At 40.2% G+C, this 14,782-nt stretch overlaps 1 long non-coding RNA gene across 1 annotated transcript in view; it reads left to right on the forward strand.

Annotated features, from left to right (window-relative positions):
* Positions 1-14,558, forward strand: part of LOC148189090 (uncharacterized) — a 77,894-nt gene extending 63,336 nt beyond the window's left edge. Inside the window, exon 3 of the long non-coding RNA XR_015776874.1 lies at positions 13,507-14,558. This is a non-coding gene — a long non-coding RNA (uncharacterized LOC148189090). The remainder of the gene's footprint in view (positions 1-13,506) is intronic.
* Positions 14,559-14,782: the final 224 nt, after the last annotated feature.

Genomic DNA, 14,782 nt, shown 5'->3' on the forward strand with positions numbered 1-14,782 from the left:
GGCCAGTGAAAAGCAGAGCTATTTAAAACACACTGAAGAGAGCAGAGGACCAATTCAACTAGCACTTACCTACAGGTCACATGCAGTTAATGGAAAAGATGGAGTGATGGATAGAGGGAAGGAAAGATTGTGAGTGAAGGAGGAAATGGGTCAGGGGTCGAGAGAATGTAGAGATGCCTCCCAAAAACACCAGAGCTTGGGAAAAAGAAGGAATTACCTGGCAGGAGGTACGCATAGACAGGACGCTCTCATACTGTGATCATGTCTGCATTAGTAGATTAATTCAATTAAGGCATAAAAACGTGTAAACTCTTTAACAAAGGTATCTTACTGACATTATGATCATAGTGTTATCATGTAGTTGCAGACATATCCAGTTGTCTCTCTGTTAGATCTACTAAATTTGTGACAAATGTGTGTTTTTATGTCTAATGTGCGAGAGTCAGTGGTGCTTTTTGTGTTGGCTTTGGATGGTGGTGGTGTGTGGCTGAGAGTTACTTATCAGGATGAGGATATCAACTCACCAGGTCACTGCAAGGTTTTCAAATGTAAACATCCATAAACATTGAGCAAACAATGGAAAAGATGGCCTCCAGCTGAACTAGCATCATGCTTGCCATTGAACAGGCACTGGCAAGTAAAACTGGACAACCTCCATGCTGCAACAATGAAGTAGTCAAGTACCGCCGCTTTTGCAGCACTTTTGGCACAAGATCCAAACGTCATAAGCCACCTTTCGTGTCCGCATGATACGCTACTTGACAGCATAAGAATGTGGCCGGACAGAACCATTTATTGTTAGATTATATGCCACCGGACAAAACCTGTCACATCCGCATGATACACCGCTCAAAATTTCAGGTTGAAAAGCTTCTAGTAGTTACATAATTTAAGGCGTAGGGAAGTCCTTATTACACGGGTGGGAGTGGCGGTGGGTGGATTGAACAAACCCCCAGTCTTACATGTGGTAGTGTGATGTTTGCTTCCTATGTGAATTTGATATTTGAGGGGGGGTATCTACACCATTTCAATGTGCCCCTTTTGCCCTTATCCTATTCTACCTCATTCTCACCAGCATTGTGCGTTTGTTGACATCCCAGCATTGGTTGCCATGTGCTTTTGTTGCCTAAATATAACCACTTTGTTGACATCAGAACGTCAACAGCAGACACAATATGTGATGACTTGGGACAAGAACGTGTCGGCCGTGCTGTGGATCAGTGCTGTACGCGGTTCATAGGTGGCTGCAGAGTGGAATCCCTACCTGTGTTCAGGAACAGCGACCATACGGCCATCTTGTTTGGTCGGGATGTGTTGACAGTTAAATCATTCCACAACTAGAAACAACGGGTTACTAGAGCTCTCTAGAAACATGGACGATATGGAAGACAAAATAAAGTGAATCAGTTATAGGATATACCTAGTAGACATACAAAATATTAGAACCTGGAAATGGCTTAACCACACAACGCGCGGATAGAAGATGTTGATAAATGTGACAAATAAATTGACTTCTCTGCAGCCTGACCTTACACATAATGACATCCAATTAGTAGCAAAAGAAAGACACGCACTGATGTCGCAAGATTTAATCAAAATGTTGCGACTGGATTGCCATTAGGATTGTGCTTTACAACCAAAAAAAGGTTGAAAAGCAGTCCATTAGCAGGGTGAGTCACTGCAGCGTCCCGGTCACAGTCTCCTCTCTGTCTTCACTGTGAAAAATCACCGATGTGATGCGCTGGGAAGGCTGACAGCTGTGTAAAACAGCACACACTTACACCTGTCCAGTCACATTACAAGTCCGATTATTCCCAGAAAATAAACAGCAGTGTTCACTGTAAAAGTCCAGCACTCTGCATCCACCCTGCGTTTGTAATATAGCCATAGTCCTTCTAGACGTCCCCTATGCCGCAGTTCCACTTTTTACTCTGTCATGCCTGTCTATTTTTAACAAATGGTAAAAACTGCAGCATTTATTTCGAATTACTTCAACATCTGCTTCCCTCTTAGACCACATAAACTTTTGAAATAAAAGACTTGAAAGTCTTAACTGTAGCTGTTCAGTGACTTGAACTGATTTTTCCTCTCATAATAACTCAAAGGTCATTTATTGGTGTGACAGACAGGAATCAATATGAGTTGTCTGCCTGGTTCAACCCTTAACTTTTATCCTCCCAGATTTTTTTTTTTTTGGCACCTCTCTCTCCAAACTTTATCCTCTTTTGTTTCTTTCTTTCTTTCAGTTTCTCTTAGTTTTCCCTTATGTGCTCTTTCCCTCCGTCTTTTTTAGTTCTTTTGTTCTTGACTGTATACAGTGAGGAGGTGAACACATCTGTGTGTGTGTGTGTGTGTGTGTGTGTGTGTGTGTGTGTGTGTGTGTGTTGTGAAGGGTTTTGGGGGTGGGGAGGGGTGTGCAGGTAAAGGTCAAAGCTGACAGCCTTTTAGCAATGCTGCCAGCAGCGCACAGAGGAAAACACATAGATAGACAGGCGGATGGAGGAAGAAATGTGTGCAGAAACAGACATAAAGAATGAGGGAGATGGATGGCTGATGGGAGGAGGGAGGGAGGTGGGATGGCGGGGCAGAGTGGGGGGGGTTAGCTAAATAGCTGGCCAGATGGATGATGAATGGATGGAAGACGAGAATAAAGAGCAGGCAGGCAGAGGGATGGATGGATGTATGAATGGATGGACAGACTATTAAAAAGACTGACATTTTAATCTTTATCCATCCAGGTTAGTCTCATCGAGGCATCTGGAAACTCTGTTAACAAAGAGAAGTAATAAGAAAAGAAAAGTAATGCAATAGTTATAGATTTAATACTGTCACTGTCAGGTGATCACATTTAATTTAAAGTTACATTAATTAGGATTTCTTTTGGCAGCAAACACGCTGTAAACTGACATATTATCACCTCAAATAGTTGACTCAACAAATGTGTTAGTTACCTATTTACACATTCAGAAGATATGGAGCAATATTTGGATTTATTTGGAATCATGCAGGACTTTAGGTTCTCAGCATTGTGCCGAAATTACGTTGCAGGGCCGTTTTAGTTTTAGTTTTTTTTTATTTGAAGATAGATGTTGCTTTGTTGTTATTTTGTCTCCAACTTCTGAGGTCAATATCTGGCTCTTAAGTTACCAAATGCTGTTTCGCCAGCTACTCACTAACTTTGTCTATCCACTATTTGGTGTTGTACAGTGGAAACGTCTTCACTGAAAACAACTGCTTGCTTTCGTTGTAAATGACTTTGAAGAGAGCTATGAGACTGAACCTAAATAACGTGCAGGCAGTTTCATAGAGCCAAGACTGTAGCAGGGCACATTTTTAATATTTTGACATCTTCGCTACCTCTTGCTCGTCGCTTTTGGGGTGTCAATGATGGTCAACAGGGACAAATAGATATTTACATCATGACTTCAACAAGAAAGACAGAGCCACTGTGTATAATTTTTGTTTTTTAGGTCAGGACTGAGGAGTGGACTATTTGGCTGCTGTTCTTATTTAATAGTCAACATTGTATTTGTCCTTGAATATCTGTAGCAGTGTAGTTAGTATGTATTTATTTTTTCCACTCTGGATTGAGGGTTGAAATGTTTCCTATTAAAAAATATAACCTTCAGCATGTACTTATTCAGAATATTGCAGCTGTTGTGGGAATACAAGCATAAATGTAATGTTTGGTATTCTAACTGAAATCCAGTATTGGTGGTTAACATGTTGTCACACTTTATTCAGTAAAAGAATTCAGACAAACACCGATGCTGTAATTAATGTGCTCCTGTCAGCATACTGGTCACGTCATTTTAAAATACGTTGGTGATTCCAGCCCATTCTCATTCTGTAGCTGTCAAATACCGCCATTTTTGCAGTGCTTTCCTCGTAAGATCCCGACCCCAGAATCATTCGCAATATTATATGCTGCTAGACGGCACCTGCCACGGCAGCATGATATGCAGACTATTAGCATCAGTTGAGAACAGAGCTGGGCAAAACCTTGTAGTATCCGCATGTTATGCCAGATGATGTCAGGTTGAAGGGGCGGTGGATGGATCCAACAAAACTAAGACTTTCATGCAGGAGTTGAGTGTTTTGGGTTTTTTTTCATCTTGCCATGTTCCTCTTTTGCTTAAACCTAATGTCGGTGCCAGCATATGAATTTGTTGATGCCCTGGCATCGTTTGCCATGTACTTGTGTTGCCTAAACATGACCATGTGCAGCGTAATCCCACCAAGTGCTTGTTTAGACATGACAGCATCCCAGAATGTCAACAGCAAAACTTGAAGGATTTCTAGAGCGTAATATGGAGACACAGAAGTCCACTGTGAAGCGAAAATGGGTGACGACTCTGGATGAGAACATGTTAGAATGTTACATGTTAAAATAAACTCAATCCATGCTTCAGTGTCTCCATTTATTCAATTGACCAATGTTACTGCTCTCCTTATAACATAAATGGCATGTAATAGTGTAGGTTTACTGATTAGGATTGCAGGTTTTCAGGCTGCTCCCCACAGAGCCCTCCCCTCCTCTCCCTGCTTCCATTTAAGTTCATTTGTTTTGCTATCAGGGATGTTGTAGCAGGGACACAGGCGAGCCGCATCCCACAAATGGCTCCCCGGGGAAACACAGGAGCAGGAGAGCAGAGAACAAGGTGACATGTCTAAAACCAGGAAATATGGACAAAAAAGTCTAAATCAGGATGTATGAACGGAGAGGAGCAGCAATAAGGAAATATGAGGGGAGGAGTGATGCAGAAAGGAAGAAAAGATTGTATGTGGAGGGCATGAGAAAGATGAAAGAAAGTACGAAAGAGAAATAGAAAGGCCAGAGAGCTCAGGAGAGGCAAAAAGAAGAGAGAGAACGATTACGCTGAAAAAAAAAAAAAGATCTCGAAGGTCTTGCTTGCCCAGGTGTGTGTCGTTTTGTTTGTGCACATGTGTATGTGTGTTAAGGATGAGTGCACTTGCAAGAGGGGGGAGACAGATGAGAGGCACTGACTGAAGTGACACTGCATCCCTCCTCTCATCATCCGTAAGACTCAGGAGGCCACACACACAAACACACACACACACACACATATATTAACTACAAAACGTAGTGTAGAAAGAGAATAAGAAAGCTAAAGAAAAGACGTGACAAAGAACAGAACAAGGGGGAGCAATGTGTCAGTCCACGGGGAATAATGAAGACAAAAGCAAGTGACATGAACATCATCAGGCTGAAACACTCAGTTCCACCACATCAAACCATGCTTAAGTTTCAAAGGGGGAATTCAGTCAGCTTTGCCCCTTATATTTTAACACATTCTCATCCCAGGTCGTCACATATTGCCAATTCGCAGTTGACCTCAGCCTTTGCATATTTCACAATCCTACTGCATCTGCTATTGAAGCTCCAGGAAGCCCCTACCTTTATGTCAACACAAACACGTGGTGAGGTTACGTAGGATGTGGTTATGTTTCTGCAACAGATGCACATGCTGGCACAGACGGTTAGGTTTAGGCAAAAGAGGCACATGGTAAGGTGTAGAAAAAAAAACTTCATCACAAACAGCCTCTGTCCAACCACATTTTCAACTGACACTGCCCGCCCACGTATCATGCTGCCATGATAGGTGCCATCTAGGAATGGTCAGACTCAGTATTTTAGGTTATGTGATGATCTCATAAATCGCTTTACATTCTGACAGCTATCACGGATCTTTTTTTTCACCGAATCTGCAAACTGCCAACTAATTTATCTAAATGTGTTATATTTCTACATGTTTAATTTACGTTTCAAAGGCCTCTTTGTATATCATATACATATACTTGACAGAGCAATACACAAATTAAAATTGTAATTTCTTATGATAACAAGCAATTATTATCTGTATTCTTTATTTACACAGGCTCTACAAGTGGTCAGAGGCAGGTGTAGATTTTGTTGGTAGCAATAAACAGATCAGAGCTACAAAAATATTGATGAATGCTAGAATACATGTAAATTTCCTTTGGCTAACACTTTACACACAAATTCGTTCTGCTCACATTTCATGAATGAGACCCATTGAGTTGAGACTAAGATGAATAGAGCAATGCACACGATATTAGAGCATTTTCTCTCAGAATATACAAAAATACGATCCCAAGAGACAAGACAATCTTTCTTCATTTGAGTACATCTTGAAGTTTTCAAAAATCTCCTTAAACACGCTCATCGAGAAGTTCTCCTTCACTAAAACAAAGCTTTTAGTCTATCGTCGGGTTCACAAATTTCAATTACATAACAGGTTACAGCATCTCTGGAGCTGAATTTTGGAGGAGTCTTATCCCCGGTTGATTAGATGCTGTTACCTCGGTGCCGTTAAACTGCAAAATATATGTCACTCTGAGAGTTTTGGGACATATGGGATTGGTTTTCTACACGATTGTGTTTTTGAAAATACAGTTTGGACTCAGATTATGACGTAAAACTGGAACATTTTTGACATTCAGAGAGAGAGTGGTCAGAATGGCGCAGCACAGAGCCGACATACATAGCACCTACAGCTCAAAATGCATTTTTTTCCTTAATTTACTCTTTTATTTCTCCTTAATTTTTTCCCTTTTTTGATTACGTAGCAGTGCCTTTAGCATTGTGGTTTATCAGCTGCCACATAGGAATATACAGACAATGTTAAACACATGTACCCCGTCATTTACTCACCACCTCTCATCCAACTGAATACACTCGTGCAGTTTGTAGTCAAAAACTCAGAGTCTAAGGTTTTTTGTAAGTTGTGCTTTGTGTGTGTGTGTGTGTGTGTGTGTGTGTGTGTGTGTGTGTGTGTGTGCAAACCCCATAACTCGGCCAAAAAACACGCATCCCCCTAAAGACAGGAAAACGTGTGTGTGTGTGTGTGTGTGTGTGTGTGTGTGTGGACCCCACAATGTGGCAAAACATATGTAGCCCCCTCAAGGGAGGAAAACAAGCAAGTGTTTGGTACACACACACACACACACACACACACACCTGTGGTTCTTTCTCTGATCACGTGACTGATAGTTGTTCTTCTGTGTATTCAAAAGCATATAAATCCTGTATCAGTCATATTCCGCACATTTATTAAAAATGTTTCCATCAGTTGGGATATTTCAATTATACGTTGCATTTAATTTAAGTTTTTTAATTCCAAAAATGTCTAAGCTTTACACCACCAGTCTAGTTTTGGCACTTTTGATTTGGTTATTCCCCTTGTTACTTAAATCTGTGCCCCTGCAGCCTTTCAGTTACGTACAGTAATGTAATCAGAGTGTTAATGTGTATGTAATACCAACTGTGAAACAGAAAAATCAGCCATTTCCTTATAATTGGGTTGTTATATTACAATTGCTTACAAGCCTAGAATATGAATACAATTAAGCAGGCATAAAAGATGCTATAAAAAATGTAATATCTCAACAACCCTGCCATTGAAGGTGTTAGTTTTATTTTTGTATTTATTTGTTGTTGTTTTTTTTGTATATTTGCAGTACAGTTACATCTATTATTCAAGGATGACAGACAGCTATAAACATTTTTCTGCCTCATCATTCCTCCCACTTACTGTAGCAGGTTAGTTTGTTTTACTAATCCACGAAATGAACATGAATTATAATGATGTTGACTGAATGTTTTTCGAGAGTAAGAAGGGCATTTTAAGTGTGCACTTGCCTCATTTGTTGAGTAAATAAAACTCTGCCGTGTAGTTTGCAGTAATGATGTGGTTAAAATGAAAGAGCTCTTTTACAATTACTTGTTGTGAAGTTCCCATCATCTGTTTCGAAATTTTTATCAGACAGCTTTTGATTAGCTCTAATGCTACTGTGGTACACAACATATTTTCTTTTTTATGCTGTGTAGAAAAATACTAAAAACACCCAAAATACAGTGGACGTTGACTGTGTGCTCAATACATCAGTAAATTGTGCATGTTTTGACAACAGTGAAAGCCTTTTTCCACTTCCTCTCCAGACTCTTGTCCTAAATTAACAGACTATGCAGTATTTTCCCAGAGTAAAGATTTTTGTTACTGTTGATTTATTCTTAAATTACTTACTTATAAATGAGGAGTTATAGGAGCATTCTCATACAGAGACAAATATTTTACCAAATCTGTTGTGAAAGTGGGCACATGGAGAATTTGGTCTTTTATGCTGAAACATAATGTTTCTCTTTTAGTCTGCTGAAGTGCTGGTCGATGTTGATATTATGGTCTATCCATCCAACCATCCATCCTCTTTCATCCACTTATCCTGAGCTGAGTTGCATGGGCAGCAGGCTGAGCAAAGTACAGATGTCCCTCTCCCCAGCAGCACTCCACGGCTCCTCCTGGAGGATCCTGAGGCGTTCCCAGGCCAGACGAGATGTATCATCCCTCCAGCATGTCCTGGGTTTGCCCCAGGGCATATTACCAGTTGGGCGTGGCCTGAACACCTAACAGTAGGTGCCCAGGAGGCATCCTGATTAGATGCCAGAACCACCCTAACTTGCCCCTATAGACGTGAAGGAGCAACAACTCTACTCTGAGCTCCCCCCACGAGTCTGAACTCCTCACCCTAAGGCTGAGCCCAGACACCCTCCAGAAGAAACCCATTTCAGCCACTTATATCTGCGATTTCTCTTCAGCATGACAGTCCAGTGCAAGGCCTGCATTACTGCGGATGCCGTGCAAAACCGACTATCCATCTCATGCTTCATTTTACGATCACTCCTGAACAAGACCCCAAAATGTTTGAACTCCTTCACTTGGGGCAGTAACTCTCTCCTAACCCAGAGGGCGCAATCCAGAGTTTTTCGGCAGAGACCCATGGCGTCAGATTTGGAGGTGCTGACTCTCATGTTGTGATGTCAAAAAAAAAAAGAAAGAGAGTAAGATTTTTAGTCCAGCAGCTGTTCCTCTCATGGAAAAGTTAAGTATAGGGCATGGCGATATGTTTATAGCTTTTCTGGCAGACTTGTTGAAACATATGATGACTGTTACCATGGAAACACACACAATCTAATCATGCTGCTCGGCGGCCTTTGTTATTGCCTTCAAGATTGCAGAATTGCACTAGTACACAGCAATTATGACAGTTCTGCTCTGTGACACTGTTAACTGTTGACAAGACACGACTCTTTGTGGAGCCACGAACCATACGTTAAGCTTTAGATGCTTTAGAAGCAAACAAGAAAAGTGATAATACATAGTCTCACTGGCTACTGATGCTCACAGGCTACTGTAGTGTCAGTGTTGTGCACATTCACACTTAACAAGAGCTTCCTCAATGATTAGTGCATACAGATTAGAATGAGCTATTTCATGTTCATAGTTTATGATTGTAATTTTGAAAAGTTTTAGAAAGTTTACAGAACAAGAAAAAGAAATTACATTCATGTCTTACATTTTTTTGTCTGTTTTTTTTTTTAATGAAATTTTGTGATCATCATTGACTCGCAGATATTTCCCATGAATGGCCAAATGCTTCAACTTGATGTGTTGTTTAACATTCATGCTAATGTAACTGACATTTGGAAATGTGTTTTTCAGACCTGGCGAGCCCAATTTGCATAAAAGTGTAGACTGTTTCGTTGGAATCTGTACTGATTTGTTCTTAAAAGTCCTTTAAATATCCATATGAGCTGGCTTCAGCAGCCCTAGTAGCATTTTTCCCTTGGTTTGCAAAGATATAACCCCTCCTTCTCTGCCTTAGGGCTTATTTATGCTCAATGTCAGATATGTGATCGCACACAGATGGAGCCTGCTGTCTGTAATCCCCATTAATTTTGTATGTATATGTGCACATTTTCTAAAACCTTAGGGATACAGAGGAAACTGAGCACTATCACTGGGTATCATGGGGGCAGTATGGCATAGTTCAAGGTAGACATAACCATATAAAGACATTTTTAAAAGGGCAGAACGAACCAATAATATTGTGAAAATAATTCTCTGCCCATATGTCACAATGTATTTGAGAGCCTCACAGACTACCGTCCTCTGTATTGTGCTTCTGTTTAAAGGTATATTATTATGGCTTCCTCCTCTGTTGCCTCATTTGTTTCTGTGTGAAACTTTAAACTCTGCTGTCTAGTGCCATTTGTTGGCTGTATCTTTGTCAACATAAAGGATGTATGGAAGTATGGGGGCAGTGACGTTTAAAACATTCAAAACAGACGTGAAAGGGGTATAAATGAGCTCTTACTCTGCCTCTAAATGGCTGACATTCCTACCCTAACCCAACCAGTGAAGGCAACAAGTACTAGCCAATCAGAGAGAGTAAAACAGGTCTTGTCCTTACCATTCTAGGATAAAACCTTGGTTGCGTCAGCATGGCTTGTGTTGTAAATTCTCAGGGGGCCGTAAAATAAGCGTCAGTAACAACACTCGCATTCAAGTTCATAGGTTGCAAATTGATTACCGCAACACTGCATTTAGATCCATCCAGCATGCACAAAAAAGTTGATATAGCTGAAACTGATGGCCATACATTTTTAGAATTGTTGCAGTATTGTATGTGGAGAAGCACTAAGGATACTGTCTAAAGAGAAATTTGAATGGGCGTACAGATTTGGGGAAAACTCCCTGCAAACCCAGTAACAACTGTAACTGTCTGATATGTTTACTGTATTTTGTAAGTAAGCTTGATGGGAATGTCAGGTGTCAGAATAATTAATAAAAAAATCAGTACAACATCTAGAAGATGCTGAGATATTTCAAAGGATAATTGAAAACTTTAACCTGCTGGCAATACTAAAAGAAAAGTCTGGGATCACCAAAGTCATTATGGAGTCATCCTTTTGAGACTTTGAATATCTCTACCAAATGTCATGGCAGTCCATTCTGAGGTTGTTAGAAAATTTCAGTTTGGGCAAAAGTGGTGGACCAACTGACCCAAAGACTGACAGAAGGACATTGCTATCCCTAGAGGCACACTGCTAGCGTGACTAAAAACTAACAGGGATATCTACTGTGTATCTGCTGAGGATAAAAAGGTAACATAATTAAATTGTTTTTCTTATTTTCTTAGCTACCATCCTGTCATCCTCTGTGTGCGTTTGTGTGAGAGCACGAGATAGACAGAGGGATAGTATGTTTGTTCTGCCCCCTCCTGTCACACAACTCTTTGATCAATCACTGTGCTTGGTGACAGTTACCATGACAGCTAGTCACATGATCAGAAAGCGCACCACAGGTGCGTGTGTGTCAGCACAGAAACCCTGAGGTGTGACCTTGTACCATACACACACACACAAACACAGTGCTGCCACTGTTATTCTCCTTCAAAGCTGAACACACAAACACACTGTACATACACAAATCTCTCTCTCTCACACACACACACACACACACACTAGGTGCATGCCCACAGACTCATATATAAACCTACAGAGATCACAAGGATCCATACTAATTGTATTAGTAATGATTGGCCAGCCAATTAAAAAATCACTGGATGGATATAATGATTGTCTGGTGGGTCACAACATAAACATACACTCTCTCAATTTCAGTTCACTCATACCCACACACACACACACACACACACACACAGAGTGATGGACCAACATAGTCAAAAAAATAGTCAACCCAATCTCCAGAATGCATTGTGGCATCGTATGCTCTTATTTTGTAGGGGAAATACATTGAAACTGTACATTTTAACAATGCTGTGCTTAACAGGTGGTTAGGTTGGGTACATTGGTTATGGTTAGGAAAAGATCATATTTTGGCTTAAAATAGTCAGTATGGGGGGCACAAACCCTGGTGGAAAATCAGCAAAGTCATAGTAAGAAACAACCACATTTTAACCTTACTTTATTTTGGCAGGAAGCCTGGTGTTCAGTTGGTTGGTCACTGTCCGACTGAGACTCAACTGTGGTTATTAGCTTGCAATCAATCAAGCTCTCCTCTCAACTGATTCACACAAACACACACACACACACACACACACACACATTTAATATCAGCACAGAGAGAAGGGATTGGTCAGAGGCTGAAGGAAGGAAGGAGGGCTAAAGAGAGACGGTGGAGTGAGCGGCAGAGATGGTGGTGAGTTTTGTCTCAACCTTTCTGTTTGCCGCGGCATTGATCTCTGCCTCACCTCAACACTAAGGTCAGCCCACACACACACACACACACATATTTGCTGAAGCCCTGGCTTCGACCGCCTGACTGGTCAAATTAAACCCAGATCACTGCAAGTCTCCAGGGACACACACATATTCACACACACACACACAGACACACACAAGTCATCACTGTCAATAGAAGATTTTAAGTCCAGATTTTTAGATGACTTTAACATATTAATTCGTACCAACTGAGGACGTGTATACAGAGGACACACATGTATATCAGCACTACTGTTGTCTACTTGCAGAGATGGAAACAGTCATGCAAGTTTTTGTGTAAAGCACACTTTTGTTTGTTGAGTATGTGTGTGTGTGTGTGTGTGTGGATGCATGTGTGTTTACTTGTTTGTGTGTGTGTGTGTGTGTGTGTGTGTGTGTGTGTGTGTGTGTGTGTGTGTGTGTGTGAAATGTCTCCTCGTACTTCTGCTGTGTCAGCACCTCAGACAGACAGCGCTGTTGTTGTGTACCCACAGAGGAAATAAAATAACAGCCCACGTCTTTTCAACCCACAGACAGCTCTCTCTCTCTCTCTCTCTCTCTCTCTCTCTCTCTCTCTCTTTCCACCTTTCCCTCTTTTTTTCCCTTTGTTTATTACTGCTCATTTCGCCCTTTTTGCATTCATTTCTGCAGCTCTTTTATTTATCTCTGCTCCATCCTGCACATTTTTCTGTCTTTACCAGTTGTTTTCCTACTTTTTCCAATTTTCTACGTTTAAATAATATTTCAAAAAACACAATTTGTTTTTGTTAAAAGGTAATGAGCAAATTTTAAAAAAAGTGTATTTGTCTCATAGTATTTAAAACACACATAATTTACATCTCAGTATACCTGTAAATGTACAGGTATGTCAAAATATTATGTGTATACATGGAAACATCAAATCTTGTTTGAGAGTGTTGGAAAACAACAACAACACACACACAGGATACAATCAGCTAAACATCTGTTATCCAGGCCACTGCATTTCACATCTGAATAGAATTAAATTAAGTTTGGTTTAGTTATAGCTTGTCCAAAATTGCTTGTAGTGTTGTAGTGTTACCATATAACATAAATGCAACAAAATTTCTTTGAAAATATAATGGATTTGTTTACTTATTAAGTCTTATTTGTCTAAATTTCTAGCATCAAACACCTAATTTCCTGCACTATAGTGAATTAGTAACACTTAATACTTTTTCCGCATCAATTTATTGTGAAAATGTCTTAAATTTTGACAAAATAGTCTTCTGCTACATTATTGCGCATGCTCTAAATATTGAGGAGGGTGCATGCTGTGCACACACACACCATTGCACTGTCCTTGTCTGATAAAAGTTACTTTTTTGCCATGAGTCTTGCCTTGATTATTTTCCTTACTTTTTTGCATCTTTTTTCAGGATCATGTGTATTGAATGAGGAAACACAGTAGAAAGAAAGACGGACCAGTGGATGATACCGACGTGAAATTACCAGGAGAGATGGATAGATGGTAGAGGGAGAGGAAGCTGAATATCTGGCCATGTGAATGATAAATGGACAAAGATAAGCAACAGCAGATGGGCCAAGGCAAGAAGGATGACAGACAGGGCCAATAACGGTGCCAACCAGATTGAGTTAAAACAAGTGAAACTGGGCTCAGATTAAGCTGCACACTGTTGGTTTTTCTTTAAAGTGGACAGTCGGCATCTGGGAGAACAGACTCAATCAAACGGCGCTCATTTCCATGTTCCAGCATCTGAGCCAAGCTCGACTGCCCACTGTGTTTGAAGTCGACTCGCCGCAGTTTGAGGTGCAATGCTGCCATCTGCTGGATTTATAGTAAAATGTTTCCACCCGGCAGTGGTAAACGGTGAACAGGTGGAGTTCAGCTGCCCAGTCTAACTTTCACACTGAAACTGTTTTTTGGCGCTGTTCTCACACCAAGAAATTCTAGAGGGACATTTGCAGGTTCATTGTGGACCTTTTCTTAAATTAATTTGGTAGTGATTTAAGGTACTTTATACATAAATGTAAGTTTAGCAAAAAAATAAATAATAATAATAACACTACTAACTGATAAAATAAAAATGCTCTCAAGACCCCTGACATTTGTATATCTTATATTTTAAATTTAATGTAATATCCCCCTGGCTTTTTGTTATTATTTTGTTTGTATATGTTAAATTGGATACTGGATTTTGTAACACTATGTTTTGTAAATAACGAATAATAATAATAAAGCCAATCCTAACTTTCTTCAGTAACATACTCAAACTTTATCTACCGGCGAGAGGAAATGAGATTGCATGAGGAACATCCTTGCATTTTTTACTTTATTATCACTGTCAGAGAAGCTTTTTGTCATAGCAAATCCAGTGCTCACATCACATTTTCTGTATGCTATTGTTGTGTGTTTGTGCCTACAAAAATGTAAGCTCAGTCGTCAGAAGAAAATATTAGCATTGTACGTTTCTGCAAATAATAAATACATTATATTTGCACATTTCACACGTATCATAACAACATTTATAAAGTGACAGTTTTTGAGCAGACTTGGACATCAGGAGGTGGAGGGGATGTTGGATGGTGTAACAGTTAGGTGAGATGCCTGCTAAGCTGCAAACCACTGCAGAAAAAAACGTTTGAGACCAACAAACAAACAAAACAGGTCACTTTTTAATGGGTCTTCACTGT

Source organism: Plectropomus leopardus, chromosome 7 (genome assembly GCF_026936395.1).
Source record: "Plectropomus leopardus strain MGB_pleo_1.0 chromosome 7, ASM2693639v1, whole genome shotgun sequence".
Classification (NCBI taxonomy): domain Eukaryota; kingdom Metazoa; phylum Chordata; class Actinopteri; order Perciformes; family Serranidae; genus Plectropomus; species Plectropomus leopardus.